The following is a 26,972-nucleotide window of genomic DNA, read 5'->3' as shown; positions in this document are numbered from 1 at the left end:
ATTTCTTGGGTTTTTGTTTTGTTTTTGTTTTTCCAGTTCTTTCTATAATCTACATATTAATCCTTTACAGGTATCTACTTTCAATATGTCATATATCTGTTAATTTCATCTATGGTTTCTTTTACTGAACAGAAATCCTTAATTTTTATGTAGTCAAATCAGTATTTTAACTTCATTGTCTTTCATATGCTTTATGATTTGGGTTTTTGAATCTTATTCATGAAGTATTTTTCAATCCTAGGTCATATTTTCTCTATAACTTTATAATTTTAACTTTCACATTTAGTTCTCCACTCCAACTGGAGGGATTCAGATGTAGTTTTCCACGTAATGTCCTGATTTCTTCAGACCACCTCCATTACATTCCTCTGTAGCACCACCTTTATCATTTATCGAGTTGCCGTATATGCATGGGTCTATTGCTACGCTCTCCGTTCTGTTTTGTTTGTACATTAGTCTGTTCCTATGCAGAACCATTCTCTTTTCATCATTTTGGTTTTGTAGTATATCTTAAAATCTGGTAGGGCAAGTTCTCACTCTGCTTTTATTTTTCAAAATTGACTTACTCATGAACCTCTATTTTTCCATATAAATGTTAGAATGAGTTTAAGTTCCTCAAACAATCCAACTGAATTTTCATTAAAATTTAATTGGATGTATAGATTTATTTGGAAAGAATTAACATAAAACTTTACTGTGTTAAGATATCCCATCTACATACATTCTTTTTGTTATTGTTCCATTGATTCATTTTCATACTTTAATAGAGTTCTAATACTTTTTATGTTAAAGGTCTTGGGAATTCTTTCTTAGTTTATTTCCTGAGCACTTTGGTTTTATTGTAAATAAAGTCATATTTTCTAGTATATTTGACCCTCAAAGTAATGATAGGTTTCTAGCTTTGACAAAGGCAGTAGGAACAACTGAAGGAGAGTATGTTGCATAGGGGAGGGAGGAATGCTTTAGTTTTTATTTTGTTGATAATATTGAGTTTGAGGTACCTGCAGGGCATCCATTACAGGTGTTCAGTAACTAATCAGCATTCCGGAAGCCCATCTGAAACTTAAGAAACTAACAAAACTAATAGTATTATACAAAGCAAACACAAATGGCCCCAAGGTCTGAGGAGGTAAAGTAAATGAATGGACAGAGCAGTGAACAGCCACTACCAAGTTTTGGAGAACTGAAGAACCATGTAGGAATGTGGACCCAGTGTTGTGGAGCTTCCGATTTTTCAAGAAAGTCAGAAATTTGGATTTTTAGGTGAAATCTGTTTAAAAACAATGATTCAAATTAAAAAGATAATTTTTATGACATATTATTATAGCCTCTTCACTGAACATGTGTGCTTCAGTTACCGGTTCAGGATTTTTACCGTCACTGACACTGCTGTCTGCCCCTCTCCTCCCCTTTCTTTGTTTTCTAACTTGTCTCTCTTTTCCTCTCTCTTTCCCCTTAATTTTATAATTTTGCTTAAAAGAGTTGATTCTCTCCTTGCTTTCTTGGATTCCTGACATTTCCATGAGAGAAACATACCCAGGCATGTCTGCTAGTCTCAGGAGGAGGATAAATGACACATGGAACAGATCTATTGCAGGTAAGAGACTCCAGCTAAGCCAGCCTAGAACAGAGGCCTCAGGAAACCCTCAGGCAGTTAGCAGTCACTAACTGATAGTGGAGATCAGCCAGCCCCCCACCTCACCCCAGGGTTGGGAGAAATAACAAATGAAGTTTGTTGGAAGTCACTGAGTTGGGGTTATTTTGTATGTAGCAATAACTGATACTCAACCTGATCTAGAGCCATTCCAGGAGTCTGTGAATTCCAGCAGCCTGGAGTCTAAGTACCTGATATATTACTATATTCCATAACAGAGGAATATTGTCAATTAAATAAAACCTGATTTATAGCCAATTTCTTTAGGAGTATCATCAATTCTATATCTAACGAACATTTACCTGTCATAATTTATGTTGAATACAATGGGTAGCCAACTCTCTCTTATCTGATCCTACTGTTTGATGTCACACAAGAATATCTGGGGAGCCATAGCATTTCAGTAATTCTGATTTACTGCTCCATATTACTTTTAGTTAATTGACCATTACCTGTTTTCTCCCCCTAGAGGCCCAAGGAAAGAATGGGTAGGAGTAACACTAAAACACCTGCATGATGGTAAAGGAAGGAAGCCAAAGGAAACTAGGCACATCTCTCTTCTCTGCCCCCAACTGAATACTAACATTTTGCACCTTCATTTTATGATTGTATAATGAGTAAAATATTATGTTATGATAGTAAGTTTTTCCACGCTCCCACCCCCAGGGTGCAGTCTATCATGAAGGAAAACAAGACTAGGAAGAGAAATAACTATCCCTAGAGATGGCAAGGAGCTAAAGGAAGGACATGCTTGCCCTGGCTGGTTTGGCTCAGCGATTAGAGCGTCAGCCTGTGGACCAGAGTCCCGGGTTCGGTTCCCGCTAAGGGCATGTACCTCGGTTGCAGTTTGTCCCCAGCCCTGGTTGGGTCGTGCAGGTGGCAGCCACTCGATGTGTCCCTTTCACATTGATGTTTCTCTCTCTCCCTCCCTCCCACTCTATCTAAATAAAAAATGGAAAAATGTCCTCGAGTGAGGATAAAAAAAATAAAATAAAAAAGGAAGGACACGCTGTATCTAAGACCAGAAGGAAACAAGAGAATGGAGGAAAGAGGAAGTGGGGGGTGGGGCTGGGATGGGAGCCTGGAAATGTTGCTCAGGAAGAGTGAGTGTGCATTGCACTAGAAGAGTTGGTCAGGTAGAAAGGACCACCATGAGGGCTATTTATGCAGGGCCTAAGAACTGCTTCAAAACTGAGCCACCAGAAAGTAGTTTACCCTGCTTTTACCCAAGGGAATGTCTTCATCACCTGCACCAGGAGAGTCTGATAACTGCCCTGAAGTAGTCCATGAGCACATCATTCCTTCAGCATCCTCCTCTACTGATTAAGTAGGAGAACTTGCCAATCATCCCCTCTCCCCCATTATGTTGCCCAATGCATACAATACTCCCAAGACAGTCATGAACCTATATATAGAGAGAACAGGACCCTCAAGTGGAGTGGGTGTGGGGAACACCTCACATTTGTACTTGGGTTGGGGGTAGCTGAATGAATCCATCTTAATGCTGGAAGAGCCTTCTCCTTCCCTTCCTCCCCTTGTCTTCCCAAGATAGAGCAATGGCTATTGACAACTCTCTTGTAATCATTAAAAATATCTAGGACTATAAGAAAGAAAATTAAAATTTACCAAAGGAAACATTAAAATGCTAAGAATACATATTTACCTTCTCATTGTTTCCAAACGGTCCTGGACACAACTCTAATCATTTGTTGAAATATATGTCCTTCTCGCCTCGCTTTGTTTATGAGGATTTAATGTGAGACTGCAATGAATATTTAATCACCAAAGTCATGGTAATAATTTGTCGGAGCAGTCTCCAGAAGAAAAAGGACAAAATGTTTGTGAGCCCAATTAGTTCTTTATTATCATCATATGCTTATTAAACATAGACATGGCATTTTGTTTGGAATTACATGTATCTGTGTATAAAATAGTGATAAATTATAATTCATCAATATATGCCAAAAATCTAGAAGAGAAAGACAAAGTTGGGTTCTTATGTAGTTCACTAGGGTTACAGAGGACATCAAATAGTACAGAATTAACTTGATAAATTAATGAAATGATTTAAATGCAACTGAGACGTGTGTGGAGTAGTAAAATAACTTTTAGAAAGAGACAGTTTAAATCTCAGCTCTGCTGCATACAGTAAGTCCTCACTTAATGTTGTCAATAGGTTATTGGAAACTACAGCTTTTATCAAAATTATATATAGCAAAACCAGTTTTACCCTAGGCTAATTGATATAAACAAGAATTAAGTTCTTACAGCATATTTCTGGTCACAAAAATGTTATCAAACTCCTAAATAAAGACCCAAACAGTCCGGCCAGTGTGGCTCAGTGACTGAGCATCGACCCATGCACCAAGAGGTCGCCAGTTCAATTCCCGGTCAGGACACATGCCCAGGTCGTGGACCTGATCCCCATTAGCAGGGCATGCAGGAGGTGGCCAATTGATGTTCTCTCTCATTGATGTTTCTATCTCTCTCTCCCCCTCACTTCCTCTCTCTCTCAAATCAATAAAGAAGAGAAAAAAAAAGACCCAAAACATTTTTAACATTAAACATTGAAATAAATGTGAGCTATACATACATTTAAGAAAGAGTAATAAAAACAAGTGAGAAAATGCCTTTCCAACCTGTTAATACTAGTTCAGGGTCATGAGTTGCCAGAGCCTATCCTGGAAGCTCAAGGCACAAGGTGGGAACCCACCCACGACAGGACACCCTTCCATCACAGGGCCACTCACACCCACACTCACTCAGACTGGACAACTGAGACACGTCCCCAGTTCCCTTCACATACACATCTTTGGGATGTGGGAGGAAACCAGAGTCCCCAGAGAAAACACATAGACGTGGGGAGGATGTGCAAACTCCACACAGACATTGGCCCCAGCCAGGAATTGATTATTTTTTCCCTAAGCAACGTTATACCAAAACAACATGGAAGGAAAGGACACTATTCAGGGACCTGCTGTACTAGGTATGTGACTTTGGGCAAGTTCCTTAAGCACTTTTTGTCTCAGATTCCTCCTCTGTAAAACAGACATTAAATAATAGTACCCTTCACATAAGATGGTGGGAAGATTAGAAGCAATAATGTGGCCCTGGCTGATTTAGCTCAGTGGTTAGAGTGTCGGCCCGTGGACCAAAGAGTCGTGGGTTCAGTTCCGGTCAAGGGCACGTACCTTGGGGTCATGTGGGAGGCAACCAGTCAATGTGTCCCTCTCACATCAATGTTTCTCTCTCCCCCTGCCCCCACACTTTATCTGAAGATAAATAAAAAATATCCTCAGGTGAGGATTAAAAAAAATAAAATAAGGCAATAATGTATGCAAAGTGTTCATTTTAGAACAGGCCACATAGTCAGTTTGCAGTGAATATTTATTATTGTTGTGGTGGTTTTAATAGAAGCTTGCACAGTGCTTCCTATGTGCTAGGCACTGGTCTAATTACATTACAAAAATAATTTATTTGTATGTTAGGCACTATTTTAAGCACTGTGCTGATACTACCTCTTTTAATTTTCATCACAATCCTGTGGAATAAGTACTATTCTTAGTATCATCACCTCCATTTTACAGACGAGGAAATTGAAGCCTAGAGATTAAGTAACTTGCTTATTATAACAGCTAGTAAGAGGCAGAGCCTGGATTCCGATGCGGACGATCTGCTTCCAGAGGCAGCCCCCTTACCCACAGCCCATCCTGCACGTGCTAGCATTGTCACCGTCAGCGGAACCGCAAGTGGAAGGTGTTCACCAAGCATTCATGTATGTACATTTGTTAGTTGATTATTAAACTACTTTCTACACAATAGATGTTTTCATAAGATGTATATGTCACATTTGTAAGCCAAATTATATTTTAAGTGCAAAAGTGAAATTGTTAGTGAAAAAATGGAATCATTCTAAGAAGGTTAAAAAGATTAAAACTTGCCCTGGCCGGTTTGGATCAGTGGTTAGAGCATCGGCCTGCAGTCCAGAGAGACCTGGGTTCGGTTCCCGCTAAGGGCACGTACCTCGGTTGCAGTTTGTCCCAAGCCCTGGTTGGGTTGTGCGGGTGGCAACCACTCGATGTGTCCCTTTCATGTCGATGTTTCTGTCTCTCTCTCTCTCCCTCTCACTCTATCTGAACAAAAAATGGAAAAATGTCCTCGGGTGAGGATAAAAAATTTTTTTAAAAAAGATTAATAGTATAAAATCTATAAGGAAATTTAAGGGCTCATTAATAATCCCCTATCTTCAAATGTGATAGCACTCTGTAAACCAATAATAAAAAAACCTTTAGAAGTGTAAATTATAGTTATTTGTCTTTTATACCCTAACCTGTTCAGAATAGCATTCATTTATGTGATAGAAATAGACATATATGCATGCACATCCTTGGAGAATTTCTCAACAGTTATATTTTTTCCATGTTGGTTGCCACTTGGTAATGGGATTGCTGCTATAATAGACTTAACTTCTCTCAAATCCTTTTCACTGAAACTAAATTGCAGCAGGAAGAAATACACAACACAAAACACATTTTGACCAGAAGGTGGCAATAAAGCATTGGTATTTCCCAAAAGTTCCCGGCTCAGGCACTAACTTCTGGTAGGTGTATATCCAAGGAGAAAAAATATTGTCTAGAGGTTCTGATCATCCAGATCCTGTGGGCAGCTTCACCCTTACTTTGTCCCTGCACTGGAGGAGCCCAGGTTCATTCAAGGAGTGATGGGGACATAATGCTGCCATCAAAAAAGCACAGGGCTCTGGGAGCCATCTGAAAAGTATTGTCCCCATTCTAGAATCCTCATTTAAGTTAACTTTATTGGATAAATGAAATGATTACTGGCATATTGTAGTCTATTACTTTAACTCTTTGATGAAGTTTTCCCATACACCAATTTTACTGCATCTAAGAATGAGAGTTCTTTTCTTTATTCTTTTTTTTTTATTTTTATTTTTTAATCTATTTTATTTTGTTGTTGTTCATCTTTATCTGAGGATATTTTTCCATTGACTTTTAGACAGAATGGAAGGGAGGGAGGGATGAAGAGAGAGAGAGACATCACTTGGTTGCCTCCCACTTGACCCTGACCAGGGCTGGGGATCAAATCTGCAAACCAGGTCCATGCCCTTGACCGGAAATCAAATCCAGGATCCATCAGTCCACAGGCCAATGCTCTAACTGCAGACCCAAAGTGGCCAGGGCTCTTCTCTTTATTCTTTTTTTTTTTTTTTTTTTTTATCCTCACCTGAGGACATTTTTCCATTTTTTGTACAGATAGAGTGGGAGGGAGAGAGAGGAAGAGAGAAAGAGAGAAACATCGATGTGAAAGGGACACATCGAGTGGCTGCCACCCGCACGACCAACCAGGGCCGGGGACAAACTGCAACCGAGGTACATGCCCTTAGTGGGAACCGAACCCGGTCTCTCCGGACCACAGGCCGATGCTCTAACTGCTGAGCCAAACCTGCCAGGGCATCTTCTCTTTATTCTTGATCTAAGAAATGGCAGAAATACTGGGAGAAATTAATATACCCTTTCATTTGGTCCCCTCATAGCTCCACAGGCAATCAAGGAAGAAGACCCCTGTCAAGGCTCTCTAAATTCTGAGAAGTGCCTTGGCTAGTTGGGCTCAGCGGTTAAAGTGTTGGCCTGAAGACCAATGAGTCTTGGGTTTGATTTCAGTCAAGGGCACGTACCTTGGTTGCAGTTCGTCCCCGGCACTGGTCAGGTCAGGCAGGAGGTAACCAGTCCATGTGGCGCTCTCACATCCATCTTTCTCTCTGTCTCTCTCTCTCCCTCCCTCTCTATCTAATAGTAAGTAGAAAAATATCCTCGGACGAGGAATTCCAATAAATAAGTAAATTCTGAGAAGTGCACATTAGTTGCTATCTAGAATAGACTAGGTCAGGGGTTTGTTAAGGAAAAAACTATTTTTACCACTTGTTAACATGGTAAGGAAGACATTATTCAGGACTATTGTGATAGGTGTAGCTGTCAAGACTGTTGCAGTAGAGAAGAGAGATTGGACTCAACTCTGAACACAAGACAAAGTGAAGATTAACAGTTGAGGTGCAGGCAGGGTTGGAAAATTACTTTAGGATCCTGATGAAAGGATGCAGGTGGGGTTGTGGTTTGCATATCAAAGCCATTTTTACAAGGCAAGTTGTTTGCTATCTCTAGGAATTAGCCACCCTGGGGGGCAGCCCCTCTCTAGCTCTGTGAGGCCTCAAGATGTCAACGCAGCATAAAATATAGAAAAAAAATTAAATATAATTGATACAAAGCACCTTGCTTCTAGCTTCTAAAATACAATTTATGTCAATCAATTAAGTAAGTACCTCATGAAATTAGAAAGCATAGAATAAGCAATATAATCTCATTTCATCTAACTAACAATCATAATAGGTAACATTTAATTAGTTCCTTCTGTATGCTACCTCTTATACCTAGTACTTTAAATGTTTCATTGTATTTGTATCTTGATTATACAAACAAGTACATGTGATAAAATTTCATATAATTATACAAAAAACCCTACACCCCCTACCAAAATGAGTGCATGCAAAAACAGGTGAAATTTGTGTAAGAACTGCAGTTTAGATCATTGTATTGTAGCACTCAACTGCCTGATTTGATAATACACTACAGTTATGTAAGATGTCACCACAGGGATAAGGTAGGTGATGGATTCATGGGACCTCACTATACTATTCTTAAAACTTCTTGTGAATCAATTATTTCAAAATAAAAAGTTAAAAGAGTAAGTCTTTGAGGCCAATACTATAATTATCCCCATTTTGCACATGAGGAAACTGAGGCTTGCAAAGGTTATTTAACCTGCCTAAGGTCATTCAGTGAGTGAGAGTGTGTTTTCAACCTGGAGCCCATTCACCGTTAATCTCCCATAGATAATCTTCAGATAAAATTGTGATTCCTGCTACTCATAGATTGTTTCTAGGTTCCAATATGGTCTGAAAATATGTAATAAATTAAATTACACTGCAGTGCCGGCAAGTAAAACTGCACTTAAAAGTTAGTGTAGGATGCCCCAACTTCAAACTATACTACAAAGCTATAGTAATCAAAACAGTATGGTATTGGCAGAAAAACAATGCAGACCAATGGACAAGAATTGATAGCCCAGAAATAAACCCACACAAATATGGGCAATTAATTTATAACAAAGGAGCCAAGGCTATACAAAGGACAGCCTCTTTAGTAAATTTGGAAAACTAGATAGCCACATGAAATAGAATTAAACCAATATCTTATACCACACACAAAAAAATTAACCCAAAATAAGTTAAAGACTTGAATGTAAGACCTAAAGCAATACAATACATAGAAGAAAATATAGGCACTAAACTTCTGGACATTGGTTGCAGTGGGTTTTTGTGAATTGACTCCAAAAGCAAGGGAAACAACAAAGTAAACATGAGAGACTATATCAAACTAAAAGGCTTCTGCGTGATGAAGGAAACCATCAACAAAACAAAAGGCATCCTACTAAATGGGAGAAGATATTTACAAATAATATTTCAGATAAGGAGTTAATATCTAAATTATAGGGGATCCAAAATGGTGGCGGAGTGAACGGAAGCTACACAGACCATCTCCCAGAACCAAACTGGAATTACAACTATAACACAGAAAAATCAACAGGAAAAAGCAACAGAAAAGCAGTTTGCGTGGACCATATAACCAGGGACACTGACTCAATCCTGGTAGGATTGTGAAGGCGCGAGACGGGGGCAGGGAGCCCACAGACAGCAGCGGCCTTAGCTGGGAGCAGCGCCCTCGGGTTAAACTCCCAAGTGGCTCCACAGCGCAGAGCCGGGACAGAGGCTAAAAAAGCCACAGCCACTCACCTTGGGCTCTGGCACAGGAAGGGCAGGCTGGGCTAGAACTGTGTGGGACACTCGGGATTTGGAGGGCGCTCAGAGCTTTTGCTGAGTTGCTGCCAAACAGGATGGTGGCCATATTGCTCCTTCCCAGGGCTCTGAGGAGAGGCAGCAGCCCCTCCCTCCGAGATCCAACCTCACCTTGTGGGCCATTGAAATGCTAATTGAGGCCCATTAACAACCAGCATCTGCCCTACCCTCAAGAAATCCCCTTATGCTGAGCACCTGAGGGAGTTTTTCAATCAACTGACAACCCAAAACTCATCAAGTAACCTGACTGCTAGTCTCCAGGCAAAAAGCTGGAGGATAACAGTACCTTTCCTGGGCTAGCAACTCTAACCAGGAAAGTAAGACTTGACAGTGGTGTTTAACGTGGGTCCTCCCTCACTCATCTAAACCCAGGAGAGGGAGCCACAAACAGCAGAACACCAACACCCACAGGGAAAACTTGACAGGCTCCAAAGCCCACTGTGATAGCCAAAATGGTGAAACACAGAAACAGAAGTCAAATGAAAGAACAAGAGACCTCCACCGAAGATGAGATCAATGTGAAGCAGTTAGGCAAGTTAACAGAGCTAGAATTCAGAGCCATGATCTTGAGGAAGTTCAACAGCATGAGTAAGGACATAGAGATGCTGAAAATAAACCAATTGGAAATTAAAAACCACCAAGAAGAGATAAAAAATGACATATCAGAAATGAAAAACACATTGGAAGGTCTAAAAAGCAGAGTAGAGGAAGCTGAGGACCGGAACAGTGAATTAGAAGACAGGGTACAAAAAATCAACCAATCAGAAAAACAAAAGGAAAAAACGATTAAAAACAGGAAGACAATTTAAGAGAACTGTGGGACAACTGGAAACGTAATAATATTCGTATCATAGGAGTCCCCGAAAAAACGATTAAAAAACAGGAAGACAGTTTAAGAGAACTGGAAACGTAATAATATTCATATCATAGGAGTCCCCGAAAAAGAAGAAAATGAGCAAGGGTTAGAGAACATATTCAAAGAAATAGAGAAAACATCCCTAATTTGGTGAAGGAAGAAAGCATTCAAGTTCAAGAAGCACAGAGAGCCCCAAGTAAGAAGAACCCAAACAGGCCCACACCAAGACACATAGTAATTAAAATGCCAAAAATTAAAGACAAAGAGAGAATCCTAAAGGCAGCAAGACATAAGCAACAGGTTACCTACAAAGGAAACCCCATAAGGCTCTCAGCTAACTTCTCACAAGAAAAACTACAGGCCAGAAGGGAATGGCATGAAGTAATCAAGGTCATGAAAAACAAGGATCTGAATCCAAGACTACTCTACCCAGCAAGGCTGTCATTCAAAATAGAAGGTCAAACAAAGAGCTTCCCAGAGAAAAAAAGGCTAAGGGAATACATTAGCACCAAACCAGCACTGCAAGAAATGTCAAAAGGACTACTGTAATTAGTAGAATAAATAGGAAGATAAATATAACCACACTAAACAAAAATGGCAATAAGCAAGTACATATCAATAATCACTTTAAATGTAAATGGACTGAATGCTCCGATAAAAAGACACAGAGTAGCTGATTGGATAAGAAAGCATGACTCATCTATATGTTGTTTACAAGAGACCCACCTCACAACAAAAGACTCACGTAGGTTGAAAGTGAAGGGATGGAAAAAAATTTTCCAAGCAAATGGAAAGCAAAAAAAAGCTGGGGTAGCAATACTCAAATCTGATAAAATAGATTTCAAAATGAAGGCCATAACTAGAGACAAAAATGGCCACTACATAATATTGAAAGGATCTATCCAATAGGAAGATATAACCTTGATAAACATATATGCACCCAATATAGGAGCACCAAAATATATTAAAAATCTTCTGGAGGACTTCTAAGGAGAAATCGACAGCAATATAATTATAGCAGGGGACTTCAACACCCCGTTGACAGCACTGGATAGATCCTCTAGACAAAATTTAGCAAGGAAACAGAGGCTCTAAATGAAGCACTAGACCAAATGGATTTAATAGATATCTACAGAGAATTACACCCCAAAACTAGAGAATTCACATTCTTCTCAAGTGCACATGGGACATTCTCAAAGATAGACCACATGATAGGACACAAACTAAATCTCTACAAGTTCAAGAAGATTGAAATCATATCAAGCATCTTCTCAGATCACAATGGCTTGAAACTAGAAATCAATTGCAACAAGAACATGCAAAGACATTTGAACACATGGAGGCTAAATAGCATGTTATTAAACAATGAATGGGTTACCAAGGAAATCAAGGAAGAAATTAAAAACTTCCTGGAAACCAATGAGAATGAACACACAACAACACAAAATCTATGGGATGCAACAAAAGCAGTTCTGAGAGGGAAGTTTGTAGCACTACAGGCCTACCTCAAGAAACAAGAAAAATTTCTAATTGACTGTGTAACCTCACAACTTAAAGAATTAGAAAGCAAACAAAAAGAAAACCCCAGAGCAAGTAGAAGGAAGGAAATAGTAAAGATCAGAGCAGAAATAATTGATACAGAGACCAAAAAACAATTCAAAGGATCAATGAAACAAAGAGCTGGTTTTTTGAAAAGATAAACAAGATTGATGGACCCTTAGCTAGACTCACCAAGAAACAAAGAGAGAGAACCCAAATACACAAAATCAGAAATGAAAGAGAAGTAATAACTGACAGCACAGAAATATAAAAGATCGTTAACAGCTACTATGAACAACCATATGGCAACAAATTCAACAATCTAAGCAAAATGGACAAAATTCTAGAAACACACAGTCTCCCGAAACTGGTCCGGGAAGAGAAAGAAAACTTGAACAGACCAATAACAACTAAGGAAACTGAAGAGGTAATCAAGACTCTCCCAGGAAACAAAAGCCCAGGCCCAGATGGCTTCATTGGGGAGTTTTACCGAACATTCAAAGAAGAACTAACACCCATTCTCCTCAAACTATTTCAAAAAATTCAAGAAGAAGGAAAACTTCCAAACTCATTCTATGAGGCCAGCATAATTCTAATTCCAAAACCAGAAAAAGACACTACAAAGAAAGAAAACTATAGGCCAATATCCCTGATGAACATACATGCCAAAATCCTGAACAAAATACTAGCAAATCAGATCCAGCAATACATCAAAAAAAATTATTTACCATGACCAAGTGGGATTCATCCCAGGGATGCAAGACTGATACAATATTCGCAAATCAATAAATATGATACACCACATAAACAAAATGAAGAATAAAAACCACGTGATCATATCAATAAACGCTGAAAAAGCATTTGACAAAATCCAGCATCCATTTCTGATAAAAACGCTCAGCAATGTGGGAATAGAGGGGTCATATCTTGACATAATAAAGGCCATATATGAAAGACCTACAGCCAACATCATACTCAATGGGCAGAAACTAAAAATATTTCCCTTAAGAACAGGAACAAGACAGGGATGTCCACTTTCGCCATTCTGATTTAACATAGTACTTGAAGTCTTAGCCACAGTAATCAGACATGAAAAAAATAAAAGGGATCCAAATTGGAAAGGAGGAAGTGAAACTGTCATTATTTGAAGATGACATGATATAAATAGAAAACCCTAAAGACTCCATCAAAAATCTGCTAGACTTAATAAATGAATTTGGCAAAGTAGCAGGATACAAAATTAATGTCAAGAAATTGATGGCATTCTTATACACCAATGATAAACTCACAGAAAGAGAAATTGAAACAACAATCCCATGTACCATCGCGGCAAAAAATTAAGATACCTAGGAATAAATTTAACCAAAGAAGTAAAGGACGTATTTGCAGAAAACTACAGGACATTGAAAAAAGAAATAGAGGAAGATATAAAAAAGTGGAAGCACATACCCTGTTCATGGATTGGAAAAATTAACATCATTAAAATGTCCATACTACCCAAAGCAATCTATAGATTCAATGCAATCCCCATCAAAATACCAATTACATATTTCACAAAACTAGAACAAATACTTCAAAAGTTCATATGGAACCAAAAAAGTCCCCGAATAGCCACAGCAATTTTGAAAAAGAAAGACAAAGTAGGTGGAATCACAATACCACATATAAGGTTATACTACAAAGCGACTGTAATCAAAACAGCCTGGTACTGGCACAAGAACAGGTATATAGACCAGTGGAACAGAACTGAGAACCCAGAAATGGACCCAAGGCAATATGCTCAATTAATATTTGACAAAGGTGGCAAGAGCATACAGTGGAGTAAAGACAGCCTCTTTAATAAATGGTGTTGGGAAAATTGGACAGCTACATGCAAAAAAATGAAACTAGACCATCAACTTACACCATACACAAAAATAAACTCAAAATGGATAAAAGACTTAAATGTGACCCGTGAATCCATAAAAATTCTAGAAGAAAATGTAGGCATCAAAATTTCAGACATCATATGCAGCAGAATATTTACTGATATATCACCTAAGGCAACAAAAACAAAGGAAAAAATGAACACATGGGACTACATCAAACCAAAAAGCTTCTGCATAGCAAAAGAAACAATCATCAAAATGGAAAGGCAACCCACTGTATGGGAGAACATCATCAGTAGACAAATGGATAAAAAAGCAGTGGTACATATACACAATGGAGTACTATGCAGCTATAAGAAAGAAAGATCTCATCCTTTGAGACAACATGGAGGGACCTGGAAAGTATCATCCTAAGTGAAATAAGCCAAGCAGAAAAAGACAAATACCACATGATCTCACTTATATACGGAATATAATGAACATAACAGTCTGAGGAATACGGTAGACCCAGAAACATGGAAGTAGGGCACAGACTGACATCCCTCAGAAGAGCGGGTGGGGCGGTGGGAAGAGATAAACTACAGAACTTATATGCATGTATGCAATAGACATGGACAACAAAGCCGGGGACGGGGTGGGGGTGGGGACAGGGAGGAGGGTGTCAATGGGGTAAAAAAGGAGAAACATCTGTAACAAAAAATAAATTAAAAATTAAATTAAATTAAATATATACAGAGCCCTGGCCAGTGTGGCTTAGTTGGTTGGGAGTTGTCCCATGCACCAAAAGGTTGCTGGTTTGATTCCAGTCAGGGCATATACCCAGGATGCAGGCTCTATCCTCCGTACAGGGCATGCAGGAGGCAGTGGATGTAGGTTGCACTCTTACATCGATGTTTCTCTTTCTCTCTCCCTCTTCCTTCATCTCTTTCTAAAAAAAAAATCAATAAAAATATTAAAAATAAAATAAAATATGTCAAGAACTCATACAACTCAACAAGGAAAAACTAACAATCCAATTAAAAATGGGCAGAAAGTCTGATAGACATTTTTCTTTCTTTCTTTTTTGTTTGTTTATTTGTTTTTTTATCCTCACCCGGGGACATTTTTTCCTTTTTATTCAGATAGAGTGGGAGGGAGAGAGTGAGAGAGAAAAATCGATGTGAAAGGGACACATTGAGTGGTTGCCACCCGCATGACCCAACCAGGGCTGGGGACAAACTGCAACCGAGGTACGTGCCCTTAGCGGGAACTGAACCCGGGTCTCTTTGGACCGCAGGCCGACGCTCTAACCACTGAGCCAAGCCAGCCTTGGTGATGATAGACATTTTTCTGAGGAAGACATAAAGCCAGATATATGAAAAGATGTTTAACATCACTAATAATCAGAGAAATGCAAGTTAAAACCACAATCAGATACCACCTTACAGCTGTTAGGATGGCTATATCAAAACCTCATAGGAGAGGTCCGGAGGGAGAGATGAGATAAACCAAAGAACTTATATGCATGTATGCATAACCAATGGACATAGACAACAATGCTGATGGGGTGGGGGGAGGTGGGAGAGGGAGGAGAATGTCTGTGGGAAAAAAGGAGAAACGTGTGTTAACAAAAATAAATTATTTAATAAATTTAAAAAAAATAAAAGACAAGAAATAATAACTATTGGAGAGGATGTGGAGAAAAGGAAAACTTTGTGTACTGCTGGTGGAATTTTAAATTCATACAGCCATTATGAAAAACAGTATGGAGGTTCCTAAAAAAAAAAAAAAAAGAATAGAACTACCATATAATCCAGCATTTTCTCTTCTTGATATTTAGCCAAAGAATATGAAAACACTGATTCAAAAAGATATATGTACTCATAAATTTATTGTAATATTATTTATAATAGTCAAGATATGGAAACAACTTAAGTGTCCATCTACAGATGAATGGATAAAGAAGATGTGATGATAGATATAGATATAGATATAGATATGGATATGGATATAGATATAGATATAGATATAGATATAGATATAGATAGATAGATAGATGAATGATACAATGGAATATTACTCTGCCATAAAAAAGATGAAACATTGCCCTTTGCAACAACATGGATAGATCTGGAGGGCATTATGCTGAGTGAAATAAGCCAGACAAAACTGAATGATTTCATTCATATGTAGACTATAAAACAAAACAAAATAACAAACTAACAACAAAAACACCCAAAACTCATAGATACTAACAACAGAATGGTGGTTACCAGAGGGAAAGGAGGATGAGGGGAGGGCAAAATGGGTAAAGGTTGTCAAACATATGGTAACAAATAGAAACTAGATTTTTGGTGGTACGTACGCAATAGAGTATACAGATATTGAACTATAATGCTGTACACCTAAAATTTATATAATGTTGTTAACCAATATTACCTAAATTTCAAAAAATTAATTAAAAGTTAGTATAGGAATTGTGATAGATCTGTATCAAGAAACAATGAAATAATGGCATTCCATTTTATGGGCTTCTTTGTGCAACAAATTGTAAAATGTCAACATTTTATTTTTTACTATTGTAAAACACCAGATATTAGATTAATAGTTGTATAAATATTTTATTCATTTACCAAGAAAAGTCTTAGACTGATGTCATAATAACAGACATACATGTATTTTGTACAACTCAGTCCTCTCTAATGGCCAAGAAATTAGCAACATTTTCAGAATTTTCATTCCATCGTAGGTAGATAAATCATAGCATTATCTATGACACACTTGTTAGAAGCCTTTTCACTTCATTTAGTCTTAATTACAGTGGCAGCATATAGTGCTGGATCAACTAATTACAACTGATCTCAAGATCTATAAAATGTCAGAAGTACATGGTAATCAAAGACCCAGTACTTTTTATTTAATATTTTGTGTCTATAGACTTTAATTCATAAAATATGAGTCAATGATCTCTACATTGCATTTATTAGATTCTTTGAATCATGTCCCAAATGCTCAATTACTTTCACCCTTGGTTATTTCTTTTACTTGGTTAAGTGTGCCATGGTTTTATTGAACTCTTGATAATTGGACATCATCGGCAGACATAATTCCAGGGGCCTGGGGCAGACCATGTTTTAGTGTGACATGTGGCCATGCTCTGACTAGGTTAATGAACAGAAAGAGACTGATGTGTCCTCAACACGTTATTGTCATCGTCCTCATTTCCTTTCCCTAAACTGTCTTTATAGAACAGGCTTTTCTGTAACAGGGAAGGGATGGTGACTCAATGTGGGTAAGTGCTTATTGATAACTGTCACCAGCTCCATCCTGGTCTGTCTGCCTACCTGTAGTGGGGAAAACCATCAGAGTTTGATATCATCATCCAATGACAAAAAATAAAGTTTTTAGAATGGGCTTTAAATTTATCTATGTAACTTAAATGTGACTTGTGAATCCATAAAAATCCTAGAAGAAAGTGTAGGCAACAAAATTTCAGACATCACATGCAGCAGAATTTTCATTGATACAACACCTAAGAAAAGAGTAACATAGAAAAAAATGAACACATGGGACTACATCAAACTCAAAAGCTTCTGCACAGCAAAAGAAACAACCATCAAAATGGAAAGGGAACCCACTATATGGGAGAGCATAATTGCCAACAATACATCAGATAAGGAGTTAATTTCCAAAATATATATAGTACTCATAAAACTCAACAAAAGGAAGACAAATAATCCAATTAAAAATGGACAGAGGACCTAAAGAGACACCTCTCTAAACAGGACATACAAGTGGCCAAGAGACATATGAAACAATGCTCAACATCACTAATCATCAGAGAGATGCAAATTAAAACAACTATGAGGTATCACCTCACACCTGTCAGAATGGCTGCCATCAACAAATCATCAAACAACAAGTGCTGGTGAGGGTGTGGAGAAAAGGGGACTCTAGTACACTGCTGGTGAGAATGCAGACTGGTGTAGCCACTGTGGAAAACAATATAGTGTTACCTCAAAAAGTTAAAAATTGAACTGCCATTTGACCCAGTGATCCCACTTCTAGCAATAGCCTAAGAAGCCTGAAACATCAATCAGAAAGAATATATGTACCCCCATGTTCATAGCACTATTTGCAATTGCTAAGATCTGGAAATAGCCCAAGTGTCCATCAGTAGATGAATGGATAAAAAAGCTGTGGTACATATACACAATGGAGTACTATGCAGCTATAAGAAACAAAGATCTCTTATCCTTTGAGACGACATGGAGGGACCTGGAGAGTATTATCCTAAGTGAAACACGCCAATCGGAGAAAGACAAATATCACATGATCTCACATGATTATATTTGTGGAATATAATGAACAAAACAAGCTGATGAACAAAATACACCCAGAGACATAGAAGTAGGGTACAGACTGACAAACCTCAGAAGAGGGGGTCGGGGGAGAGAAGAGATAAACCACAGAACTTATATGCTTGTATGTGTTACCATGGACATAAACAACAATGCTGAGTATGGGGGGGGGGTTCGGGAGGAGGTTGTCAATGGGGGGAGAAGGAGAAACATCTGTAACAAAAATAAATTAATAAATTATGGAGTTCGGAAGTGGAGTGCTGTCGGACTCACTGTTTTCGAGGAGTCTGCTGCCAACTCCGCACCTCCGCTGGCCATGGGGCTGCTGGAGCAGTGCAAGGAAGAGCTCGGCACTGCCGACCTTGACCGGGTGTTGGGTGTGCGGAGAAAGGCCTGGGAGGGCGAGGTGCGACGCGGCTACCACAAGGTGTCCCTGCAAGTGCACCCGGACCCGGTAGGTGAGGACGACAAGGAGGATGCCACCCGCCGCTTCCAGATCCTCGGGAAAATCTATTCTGTTCTGAGTGACAAAGAACAGAGAGCAGTGGACGAGGAGCAGGGAACAGTGGACGAGGATTCGGATGTGCTCAACCAAGATCGGGACTGGGAGACGTATTGGAGGTGGCTCTTTAAAAAGGTATCTCTAGACTTCCGGTCAAGATGGCAGGTAGGTAAACGCAGTGTCGCGTCCTCCCACAACCACATCCAAGTTACAACAAAACTACAGAACAACCATCATTCAAAACCGCCTGAAATCAAGCTGAATGGAAGTCCTACAACTACAGAATTAAAGGAGCTGCATTGAGACTGTGTTATCATAGAGTTCCTCACAAGGCACATCTAACAGGAAGAGAAAGAAGACAAAGTCCACCTTTTCTGACCCTAGATTGGAGGGATTATGGGAAGAAGGAAAGCAAAGGAAGAGAAGCAGACAGCAGCTAGGAAGGCCAGCAGGAGGCCCAGGAGCAGGCCACGTCTCTCCTCAGCACCCATCAATTCAGGGGGCAGCCCTGCCCACCCAGCAGCTCCACTGCAGAAACTCGCAGAGATGGACAAGCCACAGGTACATCCAAGAGCCATCACCTCTCCAACACCAAGCATACATAAACCATACCCCTCTTCGATGTGCGGAAATGCCATCTTTGGGGAAGGTGGGTGGAAATCTGAAAGACTGACCATTCTATCGAAGCTGAATTCTTTACCACTTAAATTAGTTCAGACTGAAATATAGTTCATCCTCCCTCTCACCAGCAGGGTGGGGACTTATAGAGACATTCTATCATTTAACAGATATAAAGAAATTGCCCCTGTTTGGCTGGTGTGGCTCAGTGGTTGAGTGTCGATCCATGAGCCAAGAGGTCGCCAGTTTGATTCCGGGTCAGGGCACATGCCCAGGTTGTGGGCCCGATCCCCACTGAGGGGCATGCAGAAGAGCTGGCTGATATTAAACAGGCCTATCTGGACTTTAAAGGGGACATGGATCAGATCATGGAGTCTGTGCTGTGTGTGCAGTACACAGAGGAACCCAGGATAAGGAACATTAGTGAGCAAGCCATTGATGCTGGAGAGGTCCCATCCTACAATATCTCTGTCAAGGAATCGAAGCAAAAGATGAATGCTGGGAAAAGGAGGCTCAGGAAGAGGTAAAGAAGTGGAATTGAGCAGGAAGGAGTTGGGACGTGAAGAAGATAACTTAAAAGCACTCATTCAGAGCAGACAAAAGGATCGGCAAAAGGAAATGGACAATTTTCTGGCTTAGATGGAAGCAAAGTACTGCAAATCTTCCAAACAAGGAGGGAAAAAAAGAGCTCTAAAGAAAGAAAAAAAATAATGGAATTTTCTCTTCAAAAATCCTTAGGTGTTAATTGATGCCATTGTAGGAAAGGTACAGTCAAGATTTGAAGACAAAAGTCAATTCAACCCTTAAGTTGCTTTTTCCACCTAAATTATTCAGATTATGCATGTAAATCAGAATCTCTCAGCCTGATCTTAGGTATCTGTGAAGTCCTGCGAAGGAATTTGGTGGTGGTGGTTGGGGGGAGAAGATGGGGAAGGTTGGTATACTTCTGACAGCACTTGCTTCTGTGGATCTTCTGTACTAAAAACTTTATCTAGAATCTGGGTCTGTCCATACTTCCTTTACCAGCTGTCATTTTGCCACACAAAAGTGAGCTGCAGAGTATTCTGAGTGATGCACATGCTTATTAGAACAGGTACTCCGCCTAGCCAGAGTGCCTTCAGAACACTTGCTGCATATCTGTCTTCCAAATACTTGACAGTTTGCTTTCTGTCGTAACATTCTTGACTAGATCCTCTCCTTTTGGTTTGTTTTACTCAACCATGTTTTGTACTCTTTACTTCAAGTATAGGAGAAACAGGTGTTCACATTATTTCAAATATCTTTATAAAACTCATAATGATTAAACTAAACAAGTAAAAAATGACTTAAGTTTTTAATGATCACTGGGCTGTTACTGCTGAACATCCTTGGGCAGGTCACTGAACTTGTTTTCTCATCTAGGAAAGGGTGAGGGAGGTTGGGTAGATTTGACTTCTTAGAGGCTTCCTTGACTCTTAACTCTAAATCTGAAAGGCAAGCCATCAGTGGTTTCTTTTCATGCACTCATGGTATTGATGTGTGATAATAGAACAGATCTTCACTTAGATGTAGTTGAATTGTATGTATTCATTAGAATCTATGGAAATATTTTAGGGAATGTACAACTTAAAATCTCTAATTTGTAAACTAATATATTCAATGCCATCTGCATGAAATAAGCCTTCTGTTACTGACCTTTATGTATCATAATTTATCAGAGATGAGCACATGACATGTTTTCAGGTTGTGGTTATAAACAAGTTAAAAATACTCTTTAATTGTATTAAAATATAATCTAATACAGGTTGAGGCATCTGTCTTCATATAATAGCATTAGAACACTTTGATATAATAAAAAAATTAAAATTAAAAAAAATAAATTATCTATTTTTTAAAAGGAAAAATAAATAAATTTATCTATGTAAAATGCTACACAAATTAACTGACCATCACTTTTAAACAGGGATAAAAAAGGAAAGAAAAGCTAGTGTAAAACTGCTAACATTTTTGAGCATTCAAATAAACTCTCATGTAACAATGTTATCTTCGTTTTTTGTTTTACTCATTATGACTAATTTCAAGTTCATCAGTGTTTCTTCACAGTTAACCTGGAGTTTGAAGTTACCAAGAGACTAGATAATGAATTCTACTCAAACATTTAGTGTCATAGGATGTGCTTGGTCATTTTAAGTCTCTAATATATACTCAAATACATTTTTCTTATCAAAATAATAAAGTAGATTTAATGATGAGTTTATTTTTCTTTATTGTATTTAACACAATTTGGTTAACGATACAAAGAAGATCCTACATAAGCAGTCAACAAGTAACTCTTCTAGGTCATGGTGGAGTTTAGGGTTGCTGCAACCACACAGATGAGTCCCTTTAACAAGTGTGCCTCAAGCGACAAGATAGCTGAGGCCAAGAAACAAGATCTTAGCTGGCTTTGTAAAGACAAAAAATGAGAAGTAATATAAAAGTAGAACTATAAAGTACATCCATACAATGAAATACTTTGGCTGCCAAAATGGTACTATATGGATACACTGACTATATAGAAATGTGCATAGATCGCATATTTTGATTTAAAAAATCAGATTACAAAACACTATATGTATTATGATCTCATTTCTTTTTTTTTTTTTTTTATCCTCACCGGAGGACATTTTTCCATTTTTTTTGTTCAGGTAGAGTGGGAGGAAGAGAGAGGAACATAGAGAGAGAGAGAGAAACATCGATGTGAAAGGAACACATCGAGTGGCCGCCACCCGCACAACCGACCAGGGCCGGGGACAAACTGCAACCGAGGTACGTGCCCTTAGCGGGAACCGAACCTGGGTCTCTCAGGACCGCAGGCCGACGCTCTAACCGCTGAGCCAAACCGGCCAGGGCTGATCTCATTTCTATACATGTTTACATAAGCATAGAAAATAGCCTAGATAAATAAATGCTATAATACATATGAGTGTTATATTTGGTTGGGAGATATGGGTAATTTTCCTTTTAATTTTTACTTGGGTACAGTTCCTAGGTTTTAAAATTAGCTTATATTCATTAAAACTTTACAGAGCAAAATGAAATTAAAGAACCTATAGTAGTAGCTGGTACTATAGAAATCTGAAAGTTGACACAATTAAATTATCATCATTCACTCAAAAAATACTCAGCAAATGTTTATTATCAATCTACGATGTGTCAAATTCTTTGCTATGTCCTGAGGCAGAATTATAAGAGTAACAGCTTCTCTACTGTCAAGGACTTAATCCCAGTAGTAGAGGCACCCATATAAATAACCAAAATTAACCCAAAGTCAGAATGAAAAACACAGACAAAGAATAAATGAGGTAATGTGGGAAGAAGTCAGTGACTGCTGGTGAGACACTGAGGACTGGAATGAGAAGGTGAGCCATTTACCTTTGGAGACACTGGAGGTCTCTGATGGCAGAGCTAAGTCATCTTGTACTTATATCAACTTGCCAACTTTATGCTCAGGCTTCTGAACAGTTTTAGATGTAAACTTATCAAAATGAGCAAGAGCTGTTACTAATGTCTGGTGTTATGCATTAATCAGGAAATATATGGATTTATTGTCTATTAGTGGGTGAAATATATTTCTCATCACTTGAACCAAGGTTTCAAACTTATAAACAGTAGAACGATGACCAGAAGACAAGCTGCAAAAATGTATGGAAGGCTAATTTAGGGGTGATAAAGCCTGGCCATTAATTTGGGGGAAGCAGGAAGATAAACCTTATTTTTCTGGGGACTCCATCTGGGTTGAACTGTTTAGGTGCCCAGGAGACGAAGAGAAAGAGGCAGTGACAGTGAGCAAGTCATGGCTGTGACTGTTTGTGCACCAAATCACACCACTGACATCCCATCAGTGGGCCAGTTGTTATTTAGTGGCACTCTGTATTCTCTCCTGCTTATCGAAGTGTTACAGATGGAGATAAACATTTTCTGCTCAACTTCAGACCCTGCTGCAAATGTTCCTCTGTCCTTGGAACTCAACTGCATGGTGAAAAAGAGGAGGGAAATGGAATGGTTAATTATCAAAATGATCCGAATCCCCAGATTGCAATAACAAATATTCTGCTACAAATAGCTACAGGGATTAGCAGATGAGTGTATCAGAATATCAACAATGTCATAAGTACATCAGACAGTCTCATCCTTGTCTCACCACATTTGCTTGCTTCATTGCTCATACTGCTTTCCTTGATTAAGAGGCTCAAGAACTGTCTTTATCATTTTGCCAATGCCAAATGTATATAGGTTTTCTCCCCAACTGAATGTAGAGCAAGCCTATGAAACTTTTTGTAAACTGAAATGGTATGAATAGAAGCAACCATTACCATTAATTTACATGAAAATTTTTTTTAGTTTTTCAAGACCCCAAGAATAACCTACCAAATACCAAATAACACATATAACCTAAAATAACACTAACATATAGTAAAAGCAGGAATGATACGATAAATACATAGTCTATATAAAGTAGAAACAATATATGTACAGTGTAGTTTCACTTATTAAAAAGACTAATTTTTCTTTAAGTATAAGATAACGAAACACCATGCTTTGTACACCTATGAATCCACTCAAGCAATAGACTTTCCATTTTATTCATTACTGGATGCCAACTAAAAGAGACCACTTTGCTACTAGCAGAACCAATAGCAACTTCAACAGCTTTCAAGATTCTTTCTTTCTGCATGTAAATATTAAGAGTGGACACAGGCAAATTCAACACATGCACAATGTCATTATTTCATTCACCATGATCAAAAGCTTAATTTTGTCCGATTTATGCTAAGCATACATCTTTATGAGCTCTTTTATGCTTTTCTAATACTTTAGGACACATGTTGCTAACAATGCACAAAATAAATCGAGATAGAGCACAGATGCTCACAGTTCAAAGCTATGGTGGTTTGATGCTAAAACACTGAGTATAGTTCCCAGAGAAGGAGCTGGGTGTGCTGGGGTGCTCATTGCCTCAATAACGCAACTGAAAAACAAAAGATATAGTCAATTTTCATCTTTTTTTTTGGTAACAGCAAAAATCCTTTGAGGATTTCTTTCAGTTAGCAAAAGCAAAGTGGCTTAAAAATGAACTTTCAAAAAAGTGGACATACATACTTTGTGTCAAAGCATCAGGACTGGGATTGTTATCTGATATGCATAATCTTGAGTAGAATGTCAGCTGTAGCAATTTATTAAAGGTTCAGTTTTCCCATTCCAAGGAATGAAGCTAAATTGATGATGGTGTGAACAAAGGAGAGGCTAAAGGTTGTGAGTGCAGCATACGTAGGGTTTATATTACAGTGTTGAGTGCTTTTCCATCACTAACAATAAACCTGTCCGTTATACTTAGCAAGTAGGCTGATCTTTTTCCTAGACTGGTGAGAGTGTTGCATTGCTGGGCATCTGTAGCAAGTAAAACTCTTGCAGCTGGAGATAGCTCATCCATTTCTATTCAGATTAACTTGCCTCCAAGCTGTAACATATGCACGGATACGCCTTTCTTTATGCAGTGGGTGTTTTCTTGGGAAACTCATTTGACAAGTGGATTGTTTCCTCACTAAATTGCCTTATCATTTTATCAACAAGTTCAAAGATTACTTTTCAGTTGACAATAATTTGGTTTAAAAATGTTTAACTTTGAAATTTTCTAACAAACTATTTATTAAGGGTGGATCATATATCTATATGCAGTTTTCTTGTTACTGGGAAGAACACAAAAAATGTAAAAATATGTTCCTTGTTCTCCAATATCCTGAAATCTAATTGCAGAGGTAAGACATAGAAACCTTAAACAATTGATACACAAGGCAGGAAAGCAATAATTAATTGCAGACAATACTTGAAGTGGAAGGGATTAGAGTAATCTGAAAGAAATGGGTCTCCAGCTGGATTTGAATGACAGAGTATTTAATTAAATGAAAGGGACAGGGCAAGCATTTAGGCAGTGGGCTAGCCTGGTAACATATCTGTAGTCACTACTGAATCTGACTTATAGAGAGGTGGGAGGATATTTGGCAAATAGAAATACCTTATAATGTATACAGTGATATATCCTATATAGTAGTTTTCTATTGCCGCTATAATAAATTACCACAAATTTAATTGCTTAAAACAACACAGATGTACTATCTTACAGTTCCACCAGTTAGAAGTCCAATGTGGGTCTCACTGGACTGAAATCAAAGTGTCAACAGGGCTGTGTTCCTTTCTGGAGACTCAAGAGTACTGTGGACAAAAAGCGACCACCTACTAAACCTAACGAGCTCAGGAGAGGCCTGCATGGCATCCTTACAAACTCAGAGACCTAAAACAACCACAAAGGATGATCTGAAATTAAGACTTTTTAACTAAAAGCAGTTTATGGTGGGTAGTCAGGTCCTGGGCTGGTATCCCCCCCCCAACACACACACATACACCCACAAAGGTCAGCTGCCACCTTAATTGAGCCTATTATCTTTTGCATCTATGATAACATACCTTTGGAATGTCAGGGTAACTTTCCTTTTTCTGGACCCCTCAGGGCACAACCAATGCACCAGGGCTGAGATGTTAATTGTTGACTGTTGACTATCCTGTACACCCACCTATGTAAAAGAAGCATGTGCCTATCATTTTACTTTTTATCCGGTCCTAGAAGTCCCCCCAACCTTTGCTTTCTCCCACCTCCCTAATCTATCACCAATGGACTTCATGTAATGTAGAAAATAAGGTGTAAAGCTGACATTCTCCCGAGCATTATCCATTGAGGTTTTGCTTTTCGGCAATCGTCAAAAGTTTTGGCTCAAATATACTCACAAAATTTTTCATAGGTTTGAATATTTCTTATATTGACAATACAGTCAGCTTCTTTGCCTTTTCCAGCTTGTAGACACCTGCCATTCCTCGGCTTATGAGACCGTTCCTCCATCTTCAAAACCAGCAACACTGCAAGATTGCATCTGTCTGACCTTCCATCTTTCTTATATTGCAAGTGAGATACTGTTAAGAACAACCAACAACTGCAAGTAAGACAAATACGATGAAGTTGGTAACAGGCAGGCAAAGAGGTGAGCAGAATAAAGGAAGTGCACAGGCAGGAAATGCTCAGGCCACAGCAGCCACGTGCCCACTCCTGTCCTGGCTCCAGGAAGCTACAGCCAGGTGTTGCTTGGCTCAAACTCGTCAGGGGTAAGAGCTGTGGTGAGAGGGCTTTGAAGTGCAGAAGATGTGGCTGAGTGCATCTTCGGAAGATAGTACAACTCCTGAACCCCTGTTCCAAATCAGTCCAACCCACCTTCAGGCCTCTGAGAGCAGAAAAGGATTGTCAACACAAACGACCAGCCTGGAGAAACAGGGCTGTTAAAATCAGTGCTTCTGAAGTGTGGTTTCTGGACCCGAAGCTTCAACATCACCTGGGAACTTGTTAGGAATGCAGATTCTCAGGTCTCACCCAGACCTACGAAATTTTCCAGGAAAGGGATGTTTTAAGGAGTGTTCCAACTCATTCTGATGCAAGCTATAGTTTGAGAACCATTGGTTTAAACCAATATTTTACCCACTTTTCTGATGGTAACTTTTCTTCTGGTACGGGAGAAGGGAGGCAGGAAGCTTGTGAAAAAAATGCATACTCCCAGGTCCCACCTCAGACTTACTGAACCAAAATATTCTATGGGGACACCT

The 26,972-nt window shown here is 38.9% G+C and overlaps 1 pseudogene; it reads left to right on the top strand.

Moving 5' to 3' along the window:
• Positions 1 to 18,503: 18,503 nt before the first annotated feature.
• Positions 18,504 to 20,018, top strand: LOC118642884 (annotated as a pseudogene).
• The last annotated feature ends 6,954 nt before the right edge of the window (positions 20,019 to 26,972 follow it).

The sequence above is a fragment of the Molossus molossus genome, unplaced genomic scaffold (assembly GCF_014108415.1).
Source record: "Molossus molossus isolate mMolMol1 unplaced genomic scaffold, mMolMol1.p scaffold_m16_p_3, whole genome shotgun sequence".
Lineage (NCBI taxonomy): Eukaryota > Metazoa > Chordata > Mammalia > Chiroptera > Molossidae > Molossus > Molossus molossus.
Note: the sequence above shows the minus strand (reverse complement) of the source record. Positions and strands in the feature narration are given on the sequence as shown.